This window comes from Kogia breviceps, chromosome 3 (genome assembly GCF_026419965.1).
Source record: "Kogia breviceps isolate mKogBre1 chromosome 3, mKogBre1 haplotype 1, whole genome shotgun sequence".
Taxonomy (NCBI): Eukaryota; Metazoa; Chordata; class Mammalia; order Artiodactyla; family Physeteridae; genus Kogia; species Kogia breviceps.
The window spans coordinates 85,269,508-85,289,696 of record NC_081312.1 but is presented as its reverse complement, the minus strand read 5'-3'; the positions used below and the strand labels follow the sequence as shown (position 1 = coordinate 85,289,696).

The 20,189-nt window shown below is 39.8% G+C and overlaps 1 long non-coding RNA gene and 1 other non-coding gene across 3 annotated transcripts; one reads left to right on the top strand and one right to left on the bottom strand.

The window, feature by feature from the left end:
- Positions 1–1,267: 1,267 nt before the first annotated feature.
- Positions 1,268–19,687, bottom strand: LOC131753150 (uncharacterized). 2 transcript variants are annotated; one of them, XR_009334709.2, is made up of 6 exons: positions 19,551–19,686; positions 17,367–17,447; positions 12,338–12,451; positions 11,170–11,217; positions 10,638–10,721; positions 1,268–9,040 (listed from the first exon to the last, which is right to left on the bottom strand). It is a non-coding gene; the product is annotated as an uncharacterized lncRNA (long non-coding RNA). The 2 variants fall into 2 exon arrangements; XR_010839658.1 differs by lacking the exon at positions 12,338–12,451 and having other exon boundaries at positions 19,551–19,687.
- LOC131753876 (U6 spliceosomal RNA) lies at positions 12,803–12,910 on the top strand. Its single transcript, XR_009334945.1, has one exon. It is a non-coding gene; the product is annotated as a U6 spliceosomal RNA (small nuclear RNA).
- Positions 19,688–20,189: the final 502 nt, after the last annotated feature.

The following is a 20,189-nucleotide window of genomic DNA, read 5'->3' as shown; positions in this document are numbered from 1 at the left end:
CTAGGGCTCTAGTGAGGATTAAATGAGTTAATGAATACATCTAATGTAATTAAGAGTAATGCTTAATATTAAGTGCTTAATAAATGCTAGCTATTATAACCTTCATGCGTGTGGACAGACACATAGACATAAAAGGCAATTATATTTTTCACATTATTCTGCAACCTGCTTCTCAAATAATACATGTCACAGACAGCTTTCTATACCAGGCCTCACAAATTACTTAACACCTGCATATGATTCAATCATGAATACATCAGAATTTAACCACTGTTTTACTGGATCCTTGTTGTGTCTTTGCATATCTGTCCTGGTATTTCTGTAGGAGTGATTCCTAAAGTGGAAGAGTCAAAGGGCGTGTGCATTTACAATTCTGATATTATGCCTTCCATAAATGTACCAATTGTACTAATACTCTCACTAATGGCTGACTTTTTTAAACAAGGCCTTAGTGGTATAAAAGCTCCTCTGGAAGTCTATAACATCAATAATGACTGGCTGATATTAACAGATTCTAAGGCTAGTTATCATTTAGCGTTGTATATATGTTGAATAGAAGTGTTTTCAAAATTCCATGTATTTATGAGAACAAAAAAACTGCATATTGAAAGTCCCCAAGTTGTACACTTTTGAGGTCCTTAATTAATGGCAGAAACCATCTCAATTTTTATAACTCCAGCATCTAGTACAGTACCTGGGAGTAGAGTGTATCAGTGTGTGTTAAATGAATAGTCTCATAAATCAAAGGAAGGAACTATTACATTAGTTGTCACATCACAAAAACCACATAGCTTTTTAGTTCATTTGACAATAGCCAATCCCAAGGATAACAGCTTTCTTAAAACTGAAAAAACTCCTTTCCCCTGAATCTAAGAGGATCTCTTATAATTAGTGTTGAAACGTCTTTAGTTAACTTTTAAAAATTTAATATAAAAGCTTAATTATTGGCAATAATTGTATCATTATATCCTTACCAGAAACTAAACATCTGCTCCTAGACCTAGCATAAGGTTGGCCCTAAAGGTAAAACGGGGGATGGCGTAAGGGCGTAGTTTAAATAAGGTGCCTCTTTATTCATATGGTTGCCTGTTTTTCCCTTGAACTACAACAGAAACTGTCACAACTTGGCATCAAGAAACCCAGGTCCTTTGTCTTCTTTGACATCTAGCGCCTACCTAAGCACAGGTCTGTGGATAGGCTCCTTCTTTCATCTCCATAATTTACTGCATTATTAGAATTACCCATTCCAAGTAACAACACAGTGAAATTTCAGTGCATTCTCAGCCCATGCTGCTTTATTGCCAAAATATATATGTACACAGGCGCAGAGTTTCCAACTTTTACAGCAGTTCCTTTTTACAGCAAAGAATATTTCTTCTAATATCCCAAAGATGCATAGATTAGAAAGCAAGCTGCCTTTTGTAAAACTTCAAACATTCAATGAAATTCTTTTAACATTCTTATATGCCAATGAGGCAATGAAGATCTGAAAAGCAAGTAAAAACAAAAGCTACTGAATTAAAACTCTATGCAAAGGTTATTCTAACATGAATCTTTTAAATTACAAGTGATAGGTGGTTTTAAGGTAAGCGCCAAGACTATTACTGTTGCTTACGGACTGATGATAATGTATTGCCAGAATATTTATCCCTGGGAGAAAATTATATTTTAATCTATGGCATGGCATGCCATCACCAAGGGAGACAAAATCTTTTGAAAATTCTAACCTTAAGATATCTACTCTTGACTTTAAAGTTTACGAGTACGGGTTCCTGGGGAAATCTGTGATGTCTGGGTTTATAATATTAACATTTTAATATGGCCTAGTGGAAATAACAGGAACAGAGATTAGAGAAACTCTGTCCTTAAATCTTTACTGGTTTCATTGTTTGGCAGACATTCGTAAGTCCCAAACAGAAACTTTACATATGGGATATGACATTTCACTTCCTGAACTGGGTAAAAGGACTATAAGTTATTCATTAGGAACTACTGGAAAGTTACCATTCCACTTAAACATTCCTAAAGGTATTCAGAGTGAAATCACACAGTGAAGATTAAAATGAAGTTTAAATAATTTTGGAAAAATTATTTTTCAATCATAGAACACGAAACCTGGAAGGGGCTTAGTGAAAATCAGTCTAATCTTGAATTCTCTTCTACTTAGGTCTCTTTCAGATATAATGAACCACATTTGTACATTATTTTTCATGATCACATGTACTTACATGGGTTATTTCAAAGTCAGGAATCATCTCAAAAAATTTTAAGCTATTACAATGAACTGATCTATTTTCTGCATCAAGTAAGAAAATAAACAGCAAGGTTTTTCTTTTTTACAAAAGGGGAAAACTTGCTCCTGTCTACCTGGCATCAAAAGCTTTAGGCAGGGCTTCCCTGGTGGCACAGTGGTTGGGAGTCCACCTGCCAATGCAGGGGACGTGGGTTCGTGCCCCGGTCCAGGAGGCAACAAATTATGAAGTCTAACCAAAACATCAAGGATAAAACTCCAGCTATAAAAAAATTTCTTTAAAAACTTAAATACAGTAACAACAGAAAAACCAAACCATAGATGTGCCTATATTTTAAGGACTATTTCCATAGAATGGAATGGGCTCCTTTGCTGGAAGGATCTTTTATGGCTGGGTAATACCAGTACCATCCAAAGAGTCACCTAGTTACCTGAAAATCTTGGAACATCTGAAGTATGTCCATGTTGCCTCTATTCACTTCCAAGATTCTAGTCTTTTAAGAGATCCAAACTTAAGCCACGTAAACTATCAGACAAACCCCATCCCTAGTTACTCTACATCTTCCACACTGGTATTCCACACTTTCTGAAACTCTGCACCTTTCTGATTATTATAGCCATAGCAGCTTCTTTATTTATTTGAACATGCTTAGTTTGTGCCTTTTCTTTTTAAACATGCTTGGGGACTAATGGAACCAGGCAAGAGGTTAGAGGGTGAGCACTGTTATGCTCTATTCCTGACAGTTTGAATGTCTTATGGTTGCCCCTGTTTATCTTCTACCTTCCATTTTCAATGGAAGTAAGATAATCTTAGAAAATGAAAACTAATAATCCAAACAATAAATTCAAGCTAGTGGTTTAAGTCTCTATTGCTTCATTATTAATAAAGGCATATATCTAATTACTAGTAGCCACATAACATTGGACATTTTCAACCATGCATTAGATTATACTTACTTTAAAATAAGAGTTATGGGCCTGCCACTATTGCTTGCACTTCCATCCAGACCCACTTTTAATAAACATGCAGAGTAAACCCCTTGACTCAGAGGAAGTAGGGGAAATTACAAGGACACATGCAAAGTTTCAACTGAAAATGTGGGTTAATAAAGTGATTGCTTAGAAATGCAGGCAGGTGCTCCACATCTATCACAATGCTGCTTCAGAACAGAGGTACAAAAGTCACACACAAAAAGGTTAAAATTAGGACCACTATTCAGTTATAAAAGGATTAATTGCAAATTCTGGTCCTTTTGGGTAGAGAATGATGTACAAATTTGGGGAAATAGAGTACTGAGAGATGTCCTCTGGAGCAGTGAGTTTTCTTGGCCATTTACTTACAGTGATGGCATAGAAGAGCATAGGTGGTACAGAGATGATGAAGATGCTCTTAGGCAGAATAGTTTGATTCACATTAATGAGCATTACCTGCACAGCTCCCTGGGGAAAAGGAGTTCATGAACAGCAGAGCTAATACAATGTAAACTCAAAATCAATGCCCTGAAGTTTAGCATAGCACTCTGCTTTTGAAAACTATTGGCCAAGGAATCCTTCCAAACATGGTATAATTAACAGCCAAGCAATGTTCTGAATAAACTAGAAGCAATTTGCTTGCACCAGCAGCACCATGAGAATGTAAACTCCTGGAGGCCAAGGGTCTCTTCATATTTTGCATATCACAGGTACACAAATAGTAAACATGAGACCAAAACAACAAAGTATCAACCATACTTTGAGACTACAAAAACTTGTAGCACATTTGAGCATTTAAAACTATGAATGTTGCTATTAAGGGTAATCTTTAATTGTTCTAAGTAACTAAACTGTTACTGACATCACTGTAATACACAGTGGTGTCCTCATGATCGTGCAGATGTTTGAATATTGCTTGGTTATTCCAATGTCTCTAACACAAAACTGAAGACATAGGACATTTAAAGAGGAGCTATAATCAATTTAATATAGCCTTCTCTCTATCCTTTGGAGTTGCCATTTAAGAATTTAATATTCAAGAGGCACTATTTTCTTAGATCCACTCATCTTTCAATTTTTTCCCCTGGGAAAACAAGGGAACACAGACACAATCTTTTCAGGGATCTTCAAGGTGCTAAATGGCCAAGATGAATATGAGGTAAAAGGGAATAAGAAGTCACCCTCGTTCCACTATTACATCCTGATGTGAGAGCTGTGTGATTCTTCAGATCAAGAAACTAGTTTGCTGGGTTCTTGTTAAAATAAGCAGTCACAGGCCACAGGCCTTGGCACATCTACATTAGACAGTGTACTGTCTTTGGCCATTCCCTTCAATCCTTTTGCTTTATACTTTTAAATCCTAACGCCCCGACACTAACAGGCATGAGGAAAAGCTAGCTATCCAAGTTCTTGGTCTGTTTTTTTAAACTCTAAATATACACACACAGCAAACTTTTCTCTCTCTTTAAAACATGTACCCAGGAAACTAAAGGAGAAAGATGAGGTGACAAAGCAAAAAGTATGCCATTTTATAAATGCCTGTTGTTAAAAGAAACATCATAAGCAAAATCCCCACATGATGAGCTTCAGTGGGGTTACTCAGTAGGAGTACGTTTCCAGGTTAAGCATTAGAAAAGCTTAAATGGCTCTACCCCTCTGCTCTAGCAAACAAGTAGGGTCTTTAACCTTTAACTTGCACAAAAGTTGCTACTTCTCACATAATGATATATTCATATACATTCAGTTTTTTGTTCTTAAGTACCTTTTATATACTCTTTACCTACATCTTTTTCCTTTCATGGAATTCTGTTATCACAGAGCCTCAAACTCAAGTATTCTACTGTACAACCCTGCTAACACAACTTAGTATACATGCAAAACTGTTATTGCTACTGAAATTCTACCTCTTGAAAACTGTTTGTTTTATGGCTTTTTTTTTTTTGCAATAGGAAATACTTTCCTATATACTGTGCTATTTTGCATTCATTACCTTTTCAGAGGTATTTTTTTAAATGTTTAAATGCTTTTCAGAAGTGGATTCTCCCAGGCACTAAACTACTTGAACCAAGAGTACAACTACTTTAAGTACACTATAAGAATCTAAACCTGGGTCCCTCAAGATTTGCTGCCCAAGAGTCAATTTCTTTAAGCCTGCTTCTGTACACAAGACACACATTTTAAAAGTTTTACATTTCCTATCATACTAACTATAGAATCTGTGGCAATAAATCCTGGACTCTCCTAATACTGAGATTTAAAAATCACCCCAGAAAACTGCCATTTCCAAGTTCTGAAGAAAGCTTTTAGAGGTAGGAATTTCTTTTCTACAGAAAGCTATGCTTTCAGAACAAAACAACTTTTATTTCTACAAGGAAAAGAGTGAAAGCTGTCTGAGGCAATTTACTATAACCAAGCAGGGAGTTAGTTAATATTAATACATGGCAACCTAGGTAGCCTCCATTTAGCTACATTGCCAATTCTCATGAAAAGGTCTGGAATCTCATCAATACACAATTCAGCAAATCTGGAAACAGGAAAAGCCCAAGAGAAATTAATTTAGGACACTCAACTACTGACCAGTGTTCTTCTGTTAACATGTAGCATACTGCAAATAGGAAACATAAATGGTCTTCAGATTAGAAAAGCACTCACTTGAGCAATTAACATAGCATCTCAGTAAGACATGCAAAATGTAAAATAATCTGATGCAAAAAGAGTGGGAAAATAAACCTACAAGACATACAATGTGAAAACAGTGTAAGAACAGTCTCACCTCAAAGAGAGCAAAGCAGAATCATGAAATGGGGTCTCATTTTGATATAAGGTTTCATAAGACAGAAAGGCAACTGGTTTCCTACCTCATGGAAAGCTTAAAAATCCTCAAAGACAGTATCTCACCTTGTGACCCCATATTTCTATTCATAAATGAGTCTTTTTGGCCTTAATCTCTTTTCCCCAGGGAGAGTATCACGGATTCAGATATTTATGAGAAAAGAAAAGGTCTAGATTTTCCACTCTTTTTACACTATTAGTTATTATCAATAATTCATCCTGAAGTTTAAATTATTACTAGGCTCATGCACTAACCCCTAACATGGCACTACAATATGCTACCAAGCACTAATGCTTACAAAACTATACACATCTCAAAATGGAAGACATTGGTGATTTTGTTGTTCTTAAACAACTTGTAACATTTGTCCACAAGTATTAAAATATACATATATATATTTCTATTGCACATATCCCATTTTTGTTCAACTTTTTAAAAGAAAAACTGCCAGCTAACATGGATGAGCAAAGGAAAGGAAGTAGGCACAGCTACAGATTGAGGCATAGTCCTCCCTAAAATTATAGCTTTTGCCATAATGAAGTGACCAAAATAGACCAGGAAAAACAATGTAGATGTATTAAGTAAACAATGGGCAAATACAACTGGAATATACCCATTTTGTTAAATGCCATCCAGTGAAAATCATGGAAAATGCAAAAACTACTTGAAAGCATTAAACAAACAGTGGTTCTCTTCGCTTTGAAATGAAAATATGCAAAGCAACTGGAGAAGATGAGTCTGATACACACACAATTATTCAAACAAGTGGGCCAGAGATGGTTTCACTGGTGCTGACAGTAGAGGGTCTCTATCACCTGCCAAACAATCCCACCCAAAAAGCTGCCCCAAAAAACATGGGGAGGATAGGTAACAGACAACTGAAGACACAAATTCTCCATGATATGATATTCCCAACATACCAGCAGGACTCATGTATATAGGTTCCATTCTGTCTTTATCAACTCCAAAATACTGATAGAAAACATCAGAAAGTGGCTGAGAAGTTACTTAGAGAAAAATTTAAGTTACCTTTATCCAAGTTACTTCTACTATGCTTTACCACTCAGGAATTGCCCCCAATTAAAGGAAATTATATTTTATCTATATTATGTAATTATTTTACTGAAACGCTTCCGTATGCCAATTCAAATTGGTTGACCAATTTAACTAATCGTTAAGAGTGCTCAATATTTCCAATTTTTGGCTATTTCTATCACTCTCAAATTCTGGTACATCTGCCCCAAGATTTCGGCAGCACAACATGCATGGCCCTGGGCAAACATTCCCTGTATCACAGAGATGATCTAAGATGATCTGTTCTTAATTTCATCTAACCAGCTTTAAATTCTTTCTCTACTCACAAAAACTTTTAAAGGTTTCATTCTTCTTATGTAAACACCTGGCAATTCATACAATGGTCCTCTGTTGATTTGGAAGCAAGGACGGCTTTACCCTGTAGTCTGTTCATCAGATAGTTGTAAGTTTTAACAGAAAGAAAGGAAATTCATTATTTCTTACTGAACTATTTTTCTTGTTTGAGTTTTTTCAGACCCTGGATTTCTTCTAAATCTACACTGACCCAACCACCGTCTGGGAACATTTCTTCTGAGGCCCATTCTCTGATGAGAAAGTTCAGTTCCAACTGGGGAAAGTTACCTCAGTCCCAGCCTTTTCAGCCGAACATACACCTACTGCCTAGAAAAATAAATCAAATACCCAAGAACCCATCTTGGGATCAAAGGAAAAAAGTTACTTATCCTTTTACAAAAACCAGAGATATAGAATGTGAAATGCCATAAAGTCAGATGGAGCTGCATAAAGCATTTTCACTTCTTTTTCTTAGGAGAAAGGAGTAATATGGAAACTTTCCTCATTTTTCTTTCTCCACTCCTGTATGTCCAAAGGTGAAGGCAGATCATACTGTAGGGTCCATCCCAAGATCTTCTGAACAGAAAAACCACTTTTGCCACTTTTCTTCCAGCCTTAGCAGCATGTAAAACCAAGTCTCAAGTGCTATATAAATAAGACTGCACGAAAAAGAATGAACTAATTTTAATACAGTAGCTTCTCATCGTAGGGTGGTGAAGAGGGTGTCATCCCTGGACTCAAAACTGTTTAGTTTCCTTTTACCAACTTTTCACTAAACCCAAGCATGCATTCATAGGGTTAGCATCTGCACAATGTGGTTATTCCTTAGAAGAGTGAAAAAACATTTAAAAATACCATATATCCGAAGACTTCTGAGAAAGAAGTCCACCACAGCTTCCTTCTCCAGGAGAAATATCCCTCTTATCATCCAAAAATGTGGACTTACACATGTACAAATGTGTATTTATAGAGTTGTGATAATGTACTCACATATGCAACTAACCTTGTGATATCTTGTCTTTATGCTTCCTTATCACATCAAAGGTTTTACTGCAAAATTGGACCTTTGTTCTTACCCAGTAAATCTATGCCAAAGGATGAGGCAGGTATTAGATATATATGTAATTTTTTAAGCATCTCTTTCACTTCAAATTAGAACACATATTTGGAATTTACTGCTGCAAGTCTCAACTGTGCTTATCACAACAGTGGCTAAAACTGGAAGACGTTAAAAAAAACACCCTGATGTCACGCATGCTTGTTATTTCATCTTCTTGTCTGGAACAAAAGGCAAAGAATTCACAAATATCACCATCTAAGCACCTGTTTCAAATGATATCAGCCTTCAGCTTGTAAAATTATTTGTGATTAAGCAAATTGCAGCAGAAGATGCATGTCAGTTGCTTCTTTCTTCCTAGAGAAGTTAGCAGGATGACTGCATCCCAGGGGCTTCTCTTCTTTGAATCTGAGAGGTGGAACAAAAAGAAAAGCAGCCTTTTCCAGTCCAAATCAAGGAGGTAAAGTGTAGAGAAGAGATATCCACATTTCAAGAATAGGGAAGGTGGCCCGATAAAAGAAGCAGGACAACCCCACTCCAGGAGACAACATAGAAATACCTGGAAATACAAAATAAATTGAAAACAGGAAGATTAAGACAGGTACTTCTATATGAGCTTACTTTTTAAAAATATAATTTTAAAACACACAGAAAACAATTTTTTGGATTACATATTGTTTAAAAGAAAATGTCCAGGGCTTCCCTGGTGGCGCAGTGGTTGAGAGTCTGCCTGCCGATGCAGGGGACACAGGTTCGTGCCCTGGTCTGGGAAGATCCCACATGCCATAGAGTGGCTAGGCCCGTGAGCCATGGCCGCTGAGCCTGCGCTCCGCAATGGGAGAGTCCACAACAGTGAGAAGCCCGCATACCGAAAAAAAAAAAAAAAAAAGAAAAAAGAAAATGTCCAACCACATCACCAAATTCAGTATTATCACTGGAAAAGCAGAAGCAGGAGAACTTCCCTGGTGGCGCAGTGGTTAAGAATCGCCTGCCAATGCAAGGGACGCGGGTTCGTGCCCCCGTCTGGGAAGATCCCATATGCCGTGGAGCGGCTGGGCCCGTGAGCCATGGCCGCTGAGCCTGCGTGTCCGGGGCCTGTGCTCCGCAACGGGAGAGGCCACAACAGTGAGAGGCCCGCGTACCACAAAAAAAAAAAAAAAAAAAAAAGAACAAACTAACAAATAAATAAATAAAAAGAAAGAAAAGCAGAAGCAGTAGCCAGGAAACTTATTTAAGTATGATACAAAAAGCTAGAATTATATAAAAACTTGCATTATATAAAATGATATACATGTTAATTTCCTCTTATGCAAATGGAGTAATATAGTCCATGAAATGATTCTATATAAAACATTTGTTCTGGGACTTCCCTGGTGGCACAGTGGTTAAGAATCTGCCTGCCAATGCAGAGAATATGGGTTCAAGCCCTGGTCCAGGAAGATCCCACATGCCGCAGAGCAACTAAGCCCATGAGCCACAACTACTGAAGCCCATGCCCCTAGAGCCTGTGCTCCGCAACAAAAGAAGCCACCGCAATGAGAAGCCCATGCACTGCAACGAAGAGTAGCCCCTGCTCACCACAACTAGAGAAAGCCCACACACAACAACAAAGACCCAACACAGTCAAAAAATAAATATTTTAAAATTAAAAAAAAAATTAAACATTTGTGTTTAAAAGCAGTATTGTAGGACTTCCCTGGTGGTGCAGTGGTTAAGGATCCACCTGCCAATGCAGGGGACACGGGTTCGAGCCCTCGTCCGGGAAGATCCCACATGCTGTGGAGCAACTAAGCCCGTGCACCACAACTACTGAGCCTGTGCTCTACAGCCCATGAGCCACAACTACTGAGCCCATGTGCCACAGCTACTGAAGCCCACATGCTTAGAGCCCATGCTCCACAACAAGAGAAGTCACTGCAGTGAGAAGCCCGTGCACCACAATGGAGAGTAGCCCCTGCTCGCCACACCTAGAGAAAGCCAGCGTGCAGCAATGAAGACCTAACACAGCCATAAATAAATAAAACCAGTTGATGCTTAAATACTTAATACTCAAAACCATATGTGTCATCTTACTCAGAAATATCTTCAACTACCTAAGACCAAGAGTGAACAAAAAATTTTTTGTAAACTATAAACACAGGTAAAACAATACGTACTGTGGCATGATCGCCAAATGCAAGCATGTAAAAACATTAGCAGTTCACTGCTGTTAAACATCACACTTGTTAAACTGCAAATATCTGCAAAAGTAATCAGACAAAAAAAGGACAAATATTGTGTAAGTCCTCTTACATGAGGTAACTAGACTAGGCAAATTCAGAGAAAGAAAGTGGAATAGAGGTAACTAGGAACTGGGGGGGGAGGGGGCAGCAGGGAAGTGGAGAGTTACTGCTTAATGGGTACTGAGTTTGTTTGGGACGATGAGTAAGTTCTGGAAATAGACAGTGGTAATGGCTGCAGAACAATGTGAATATACTTAATGCCACTGAATTATACATTTAAATATAGTTAAAATGATAAATTTTATGTATGTATGATAATAAATAAATCACAGGTGCATATCAAAAGCTTAAATAAATTACTTAAGCTTACAAAAATGGCCAATGGTGACTGGCTAACTAGTCTTCCTAGCCCTCCATTTTTAGTACATCACAGAGATTCAAAAATACCTCTCAACTCCAAACTGACCTTGAATAACCTCTTCTGGTTGAAGATGAGACAGTTCTAATTCAAAACCTACAAAAGGAAAATGTAAATTAATTCAGAAGGTAAAGAACTACAGAATTTGCATTTGTTATAAAAGCAGCAGAGGAAGTGAGAGAAAAAACTGAGAATATCCACATACAAGCCTTTAGAACCCTATGGAGAACAGAGCTGTTTCATTATATAAGCTAACTCAGGCTAGTTCAAAGCTTGCACCAGCCACTAGACTGTTCTGTAGCTCAATTCTAATGGCCAGATAATTGGCAGTAATGTTGAGGGGGAAAGAAGATACAAGCTAGTTCTTTCCACAAGTAAATATGTGGAAAGAATTCTATATAAACCAAATAAGTACCAAAGAAGTCTTTTAAAAATGCACCTTCCCTGTCTGAAAATCTCAACTGAGGGAAAACAATCTGTTCTGAGGCTTAAGGGGCTGGCCCTGTGCTCTTAAAAGAAGTTCAGGCTCTATAAGGGATCGCAGTGCATACCCTGCCAAGACCCCAGTCCTAATGCATCATCCCTCTGCAGCTTGAAAACCAGTGGTGTGGCTGCCCTGTCACACTTTCGGCCCCTTGATTAATGGTTCTGAGGGCACAGGCTATAAGAGGTGGCAGAAATGGGCAAGTGGCCCAGATTAGGTTTATACTCTTATTGTGGAGTGAAAGAGTGCTTGTTACATATTTCAAGAAAATGAATGTGCTGTTTGAAACAGACGGGAATGGCAGATGTATGCCAGCTGTGGCAGTGAGAACACTTCAGGATTTTCTGACCTCTTGCCCTTGCACCGTATCCTGACATTCAGGAAAGACGGTACAGTGGCACTAGCAGAGCTATTTGGTTTCCAGGTGCTTTGTTAACACCAGGGAGCTCTCCTGGCCTTAGCTCAGCTCTGTCTGAATGGCATGGCTGGCATGTGAGCAAGAGAGTAGCAAAGTGGAGCTGTTCCCATTAAATGTTCCATTAAATTGTTCCCATTAAAAAAAAAAAAAAAAAAAAAAAAATGCACCTTTTTGGGACTTCCCTGGAGGTCCAGTGGTTAAGACTCCGTGCTTCCAGTGCAGGAGGCACGGGTTCGATCCCTGATCAGGGAGCTAAGATCCCGCATGCCATGCGGCTTGGCCAAAAAAAAAAGAAAGAAAAAGAAAAAAGGCACCTTTTCCTTAATGTCATTTGCTGCAACATGGATGGATGTAGAAATTATCATACTAAGTGAAGTAAGCCAGATACAGAAGGACAAATACCATATGATATCATTTATATGTGGAACCTAAAAAAAAAATAATACAAATGAACTTATTTACAAAACAGAAACAGATTCAGACATAAAAAACAAACTTATGATTACCAAACAGGATGGCGGCTAAATTAGGAGTCTGGGATTAACATATACACACTACTATGTATAAAACAGGCAAATAAGGACCTACCATATAGCACAGGGAACTATACTCAATACCTTGGAATAACCTATAATGGAAAAGAATCTGAAAAAGAATACATATGTGTGTATGTATATACATATACACATACATACAAAAAACGGAATCACTCTGCTGTATACTTGAAACACAACATTGTAAATTAACTATACTTCAATTTAAAAAATGCATCTTTTCTTGTGCTTGCTTCAGCAGCACATTTACTAAAATTGGGAATGATACAGAGAAGATTTGCATGGCCCCTGCACGAGGATGACACACAAATTCGTGAAGCATTCCATATTTTACATTTATTTGTACGTTCATTCATTCATTTATGGCTGCACTGGGTATTCATTGCTGTGCGAAGGCTTTCTCTAGTTGCAGCGAGCGGGGCCTACTCTTCGTTGTGGTGCGCGGGCTTCTCATTGCAGTGGCCTCTCCTGTTGTGGAGCACTGCCTCTAGGCATGTGGGCTTCAGTAGTTGTGGCTCACAGGCTCTAGAGCGCAGGCTCAGTAGTTGTGGTGCACGGGCTTAGTTGCTCCGCGGCATGTGGGATCTTCCCGGACCAGGGCTCGACCATGTCCCCTGCATTGGCAGGTGGATTCTCAACCACTGCGCCACCAGGGAAGTCCCAAAAATGCACCTTTTCTTAATAAGGAAACTGTCTAGACTCTTTTAAAGACAAATTCCTTTAGCAATATCAACTAATAAAAATGCATGCATTCATCATATATAAACCTTATCCCCCAAACTACATCTTAATATTAGGCAATAATGATAGAACATCATAAGCTTGTATTCTCTTCATAATACCCAGTTTCACATCTCAAACATGACTATTCAACTCTAAAGTCACGTGTTTGAATCACAAACTGTAGGTCCCATTTGAAAACTGAATGAATAGTAGCTTAGTATAAAAGCCAAAGTTTTGACCATTACCCAAAATTCCCATTAAGATCCCCACTGTATCTCTTTTGATGCCAATTCTATCTCCCCCTTCATCATGGGCTCCAACCATACTGGACTCTTTGCTCTTCCTGGAATGTCAGACACGCTACCTTATAGCCTGCATACTGGCTGTTCTCTTTGTGAGAAGACTCTTTCCCCAGGTACCCACAGAGCTAATCCCCTCACCTTGAAGTTTTTATTCAAATGTCATTTTCTCAGAGGCCTACTCTGAGCCCTGATTTAAGATTATATTGTTCCCCCCATCCTATCCACAGATGTATCCCCACCATTCCCCTTTACCTTGTTCTACTCTTCCTTTTAATCCATGCATGAAACACTACATAAGGTACTTATGTAAGGTACAATACTTATTATGTTTCTCATGTGTCCTGTCTAAAATGTAACCTCCACCAGGAAGGAACCTGTTTTATTCACTGGTGAATCCCAGGCACCTAGAATACCATGTGACCCATAATAAGCACTTAATAAAAATTTGTTGAATAACTGAATAGCAGGGCTCTTAAATATACTTAGCCAACATGAGCTAAAATTTAAATAGACAGGTTCTAGAGTTAGGTGAAGAAAGTACAACTATACACTCTGATCTACAAACCTTACAAATACATTCCTGTAAAGCTGGTGCCTTACTACGCATTTCTGGGTCTCTGAACTCACTTGTTTACAAATACATTCCTGTAAAGCTGGTGCCTTACTACGCATTTCTGGGTCTCTGAACTCACTTGTTTAGTGCTGTTGATTATACAAAAAAATGTAACTTTATATTAGAAAATCTGACTTATTGAGAGGATGAAAAGGGAAAATAAGAATTTTCAATGAAGCTCTTGGGGTAGCCAGATCTGACTCAAATGACTATGTAGTAGTCAGCTTCTAAGATGGTCCCCCCTTACTGCTGCCTCCTGGTATTCACACCCTTTAATAATCCCTTCTAAAAATGAATCAGGGTTCATCTTTGTGACTACTGTATAATAAAAAATTTGACTGGCCTTTGTCCCTAGAGGGAGACTACAAATCTTTGGAATTTACAGTAAATGAACCAGTGGAAATTAAACAACACACTCCTAAACAACCAATGGGTCAAAGAAGAAATCACGTGGGAAATTTGAAAATATCTTGAGACAAATGAAAACAAAAATACAGCATACCAAAACTTACAGGATGCAGCAAAAGCAGTGCAAAGAGTAATATACAGCTGTAAATGCTTAAATTAAAAATGAAGGATATCAAATCAACAACCTAACTTTATACCTTAAGGAACTAGAAAAAGAATAAACTAAACCCAAAGCAGCCAGAAGGAAGGAAAAAATAAATGAATATGAAGCCAAAGATTGGTTCTGACAGGGTCATGGGAACCCTTGAATCTGCAGCCAGTTGGTCAGAAGTGCAGGTGGCCTGGGGATCCTCTAAAGTGCTGCTGGCATCTAAAGTGAGGGCAGTCTTCTTGGGCGATCATGCCCTTTTGACTTGTGGGGTCTGCATTAATTCCAGATGGTTAGTGTCAGAATTGTATTGCAGTATACTAGTTGGTGTCTAAACAATGACCAACAGAATGAGGAGGAAGTGACAGTGAGTGACTTTTCAGGCAAGGTCATAGATGGGATTGTGGCTTCTGCCTTGCTCTTCTGAATTGCTTGTTCTGGGAAAAGCCAGCAGCTGTATCATGACACTCAAGCAGCACTGGAAGAGGCTGACAGTTGTAGGAATGAGGCTTTCCACAACCAGCGTGAATTTGCTAGCCATGTGAAGGAGCCACCATGGAATTCGATGACTGCCACCCCACCTAGTATCTTGACTGTAACCCTGTATGAGACTCCAAACCAGAAACCCTAACTCCTGACCCACACAAACTGTGCGAGATAATAAATGTTTACTGTTGTTTTAATCTACTAAATTTTGGGTAATTTGTTACACATCAATAAATAGCTCAAACATTTCACTTCCTTTAAGGACAGAAAGAATGATATACCATGGGAGTTAAATACTTTCTTACTTTGCTATGTAAATTCAGAACACATTTCATAAAACACAATTGACAGCACTGTCATTCAAATTAAATTTTAAAGTGTCTTACTAAAAACAAATGCTGGGGGCTTCCCTGGTGGCGCAGTGGTTGGGAATCCGCCTGCCAATGCAGGGGACACGGGTTCGAGCCCTGGCATAGGAAGATCCCATATGCAGCGGAGCAACTAAGCCCGAGCACCATGACTACTGAGCCTGCACTCTAGAGCCCGTGAGCCACAGCTACTGAAGCCCACGTGCCTAGAGCCCATGCTCCACAAGAGAAGCCACCACAATGAGAAGCCCGTGCACCACAACGAAGAGTAGCCCCCCGTGGCCGCAACTAGAGAAGGCCCGCACGCAGCAACAAAGACCCAATGCAGCCAAAAATAAAAAATAAATTTTTTTAAAAATTATAAAATAACAACAAACAAACAAATGCTGGGACTTCCCTGGCGGTCCAGTGGTTAAGACTCTGTGCTCCCAATGCAGGGGGAATAGGTTTGCTCCTTGATCGGGAAACTAAGATCCCCCACGCCACACAGCCAAAAAAAGAAAAAGAAAAACAAATGCTGGGTTTGTTGGACAGTTTCTGCCCCCAGATGTGGGCTAGACTATACTAATATAGATGTGCTTAGGTGGATTTATTTCCTCCCCATAAATGAAAGTGCACTATACAATGTCCTGGGATAAACCAAAATGGAAAAGAATATAAAAAGAATATAGATATATGTATAACTGAGTCACTTTACTGTACAGCAGAAATTAACACAATATTGTAAATCAACTATACTTCTATTTAAATAAATAAATAAATAAATTTACTCAGTTGAATTTGTGTTATTTAACAGTCTGCCTGGACTTAATTAAGGTTACAATCCAAGCAACAAAGCCTTGGCTCTAAAAGTACATGATAAAGACTCTACCAGCTAAAGGGTATTTATTTCTTTTTCCCTCTTCTTATTCCTTTTCTTAATATTGAAATACATATAGTTGGAGTTTTTCACTCATCTTTCTTCAATTTTCTTTTACTGTAAAATACACACAACATACAATTTATCATCTTAACCCCTTTTAAGTGTTCAGTTCAGTGGTAAGAAGTACATTCACATTATCGTGCAACCATCACCACCATCCATCTCCAGAACTCTTTTCATATTACAAATCTGAAACTCTGTACCAATTAAATAATAAACCTCCATTTCCCCTCCCTGCAGCCCCTGGCAACCACCAGTCTACTGTCTGTCTCTATGATTTTGACTACTCTAAGTCCCTTATACAAGTGGTATACAAGATTTTAATCCTTAAAGCAGTTCAATATTGAATGTTTTTCATATAATACAATCAAGGTATATGACTAAGTAGATATTATGGTTTGAACTGTGTCTTCCCCAAATTCCTATGTTGTCATATGAATACCTCAAAATATGACCTTATTTAGAAACAGAGTCACTGCAGATGTAATTAATTAAGATGAGGTCATACTAGAGCCAAGTGGGCCCCTAATCTGACTGGTGTCATTATAAAAGGGAGAATTTAGGACGTAGACACACACAGGGAGAATGCCTTGTGAAGACTGGAGTTATGCTGCCACAAGCCAAAGAACTACCCAAAGCTAGAAGAAAAGCGTGGAACAAATCCTTCCCTAGTACCTTCAGGGAATGATTATACCAATAATTTATAGTCACTTTTGACGTTCACCCTCTGTTGAAGCTAATGATTTCTTGTTCTACTTCTATCTAGCTATTTCTAATCTGTGTAAACAGTATTTGAAAGCATTAGCCACTATTACTCACTTGCCAAATCCTGAGTTCAGAATTTTGTTTTCTTTTCGAGATGAATATAAAAGCACCTACAAGTCAAGGAAAATGTTCTTCCTGTGATAAGGAAAAATAAAAAGAACATTACAGTAAGGATACAGCCCTCACTTTTGCTGTATGCATTTATGTGCAAAATTATTCAAATGAACCAAACTAGTCTTAAAAACATCACTATCAAAAACTATTCAGGGGGGGCTTCCCTGGTGGCGCAGTGGTTGAGAGCCCGCCTGCCGATGCAGGGGACACGGGTTCGTGCCCGGGTCCGGGAAGATCCCACGTGCCGCGGAGCGGCTGGGCCCGTGAGCCATGGCCGCTGAGCCTGCGCGTCCGGAGCCTGTGCTCCGCAATGGGAGAGGCCACGGCAGAGAGAGGCCCGCGTACCACACACACACACACACAAAAAACTATTCAGGGGGCTTCCCTGGTGGCGCAGTGGTTGAGAGTCCGCCTGCCGATGCAGGGGACGCGGGTTCGTGCCCCGGTCCGGGAGCATCCCATATGCCGCGGAGCGGCTGGGCCCGTGAGCCATGGCCGCTGAGCCTGCGCGTCCGGAGCCTCTGCTCTGCAACGCGAGAGGCCACAACAGTGAGAGGCCCGCATACCGCAAAAAAATAAAAAAATAAAAAATAAATAAATAAACTATTCAGAAGGAACAATGAAAAATAATTTACTCTCTACCTGCACTGGCATTAATTTTATAAAGATGTCAAAACTCCTGGAGCAGTGGTTCTCGAGTTTTAAACACTGTCCCCTTTGAGAATCTGATGATGCTATGGACACTCTTCTCCCACAGAAGACCTTTCCTTTAGTATAAATGATCACTCCCCTGTTTGTGAGGTAGGATGGAAAAATGTTCTGTTCCTTTCCTCTGCCCAGTATCTTCTTTCTTCTCCTAGATGAAATGAAAAAACTATTCTGGACAAAAGCAACGGAAAGGTCTTATTTATAAGTATTTCTTTACCTGGTATTTTCAGCTCTGCTAAACCCAGGGCCAGCAAAAAGCATACCAGACACATTCATTTGTATTAGGACATGTCATTCGAACTGGGCCTAACTAACGCGCCAGTTTTAAACAGGCTTCACCAACTCAGAAACCTTTCGCACAATTTAACTGAAAGGCCGAATGAGGGGTCATAACAACCCAAATTACAAAAAAAAGATATCCCATAAAATTAAACAAGAACCGAATACAAGGGCTTCCCTGGTGGCGCAGTAGTTGAGAGTCCGCCTGCCGATGCAGGGGACGCGGGTTGGTTCCCCGGTCCGGGAAGATCCAAAGTGCCATGGAGCGGCTAGGCCCGTAAGCCATGGCCGCTGAGCCTGCGCGTCCGGAGCCTGTGCTCCGCAACGGGAGAGGCCACAACGGTGAGAGGCCCGTGTACCACAAACAAACAATAATAATAATAATAATAATAATAATTCCCCAAACTCTTCCTCATTCACTCTATAAATACATATATAAGTAAAAATTGTACACTGACTCCTTTAATTCTGGAAAACTACGGTTAATTCTACCTAGAGTCAGCTGAGATTAATGCGCCATTATGCAACTATCAGGTCATACAAGGACAACGCTGCTTTCGCAGATCTTAAAAAAGTTTGAGAGGTGGGAGTGGGAACGAATGCATATAATAAAGGTAAGCAAGAGAACGTACACGATACACAGACTCAAATCCCAGGAAGTGGGGGAAACCTGTTACACCAAATCTCAAGGTCAAAGGGACACGGACACAAAATACTCAGAGCCGCAACAGACCTCGATTGAAACCCGAGCTTCAGGCAAAACAGTGGACACGAAGTTTGTGAGGCGAGGAGCATAAATAAAGCAATAAAACAAAGATATTCTTCAAAGATAAACCGATGGCCGAAGCAGAGAATGCCACATATACACAAGCGTGGTTGCAATCATCGGGTAACAAGCCGAAAGCACAAAGGCAGCCTAAGGCAAGGCACTGAGAAGGTCAGTGGCAGGACAGGTCTGAGTTATGGTGCAACACACCCCCAAAAGTCCGGGCTACCGCCCTGGGGCCGCTCGGAAGGAAACCCGCGCCTGGCCAAGGCCCGTGCCAGCTGCGGGTAGGCTCCGCGCACTCCGTTCTTCGAACGGCTTGGACCGCGCCACCTCCTGTTAGTTCCCCTGTCTTGGCCTTCTCGGCTTACCTCACACGGGTCAGCAGAAGCACTCGAGCGCCCGGGGTCCGGCCCTACCCCTGGCCCAAAGGCCAGGGAACCTCGACCCACCTCACTCCGCCATCTTTGCTCCTTCTCAAGTCCGCCAACCCTGCGGCGACCGTTTCCACAACCCCCGCCTCTTCCGCTAACACTAGTACGGATTGGATAACGACTTGCGCAGGCTCGCTCTTCTTCCGTTGTAGGTTGGTTGGAGTGTACGTCAATCAATAGCGCCAGCATCTCTTTTCGGCCCGTTTTTGCGTCTGATTGGATCTCAGGGTTGAGGTAATAGGGAAAATGTTCTCGTAATTCATTTCTTAGGGGTGTAAAATTATTTCCGCGTAGAAGCGGTGTCGTTTCGTGGTTAAGTAGTCTGGCTAGGCCGTATGGCAGTTTTAAGCCATCGTTAGATTAAGCTATAGATTAAACTAATAAATTCATTCTCAGGGCCTAGGAGCTTTTAATACTGGGCATAACACGACACCTAGGCAACCAATTTAATAGCTCAAGTTTGCCTCTTGACTTTGACCCATTTCCACACCTAAATAGCCCAAACTTCAGACTGCTGTTTATAGTTCTGGTCAATGCGCGAGAGCGGATTCGTCACTTTTCTTTGAGGGCCATTCT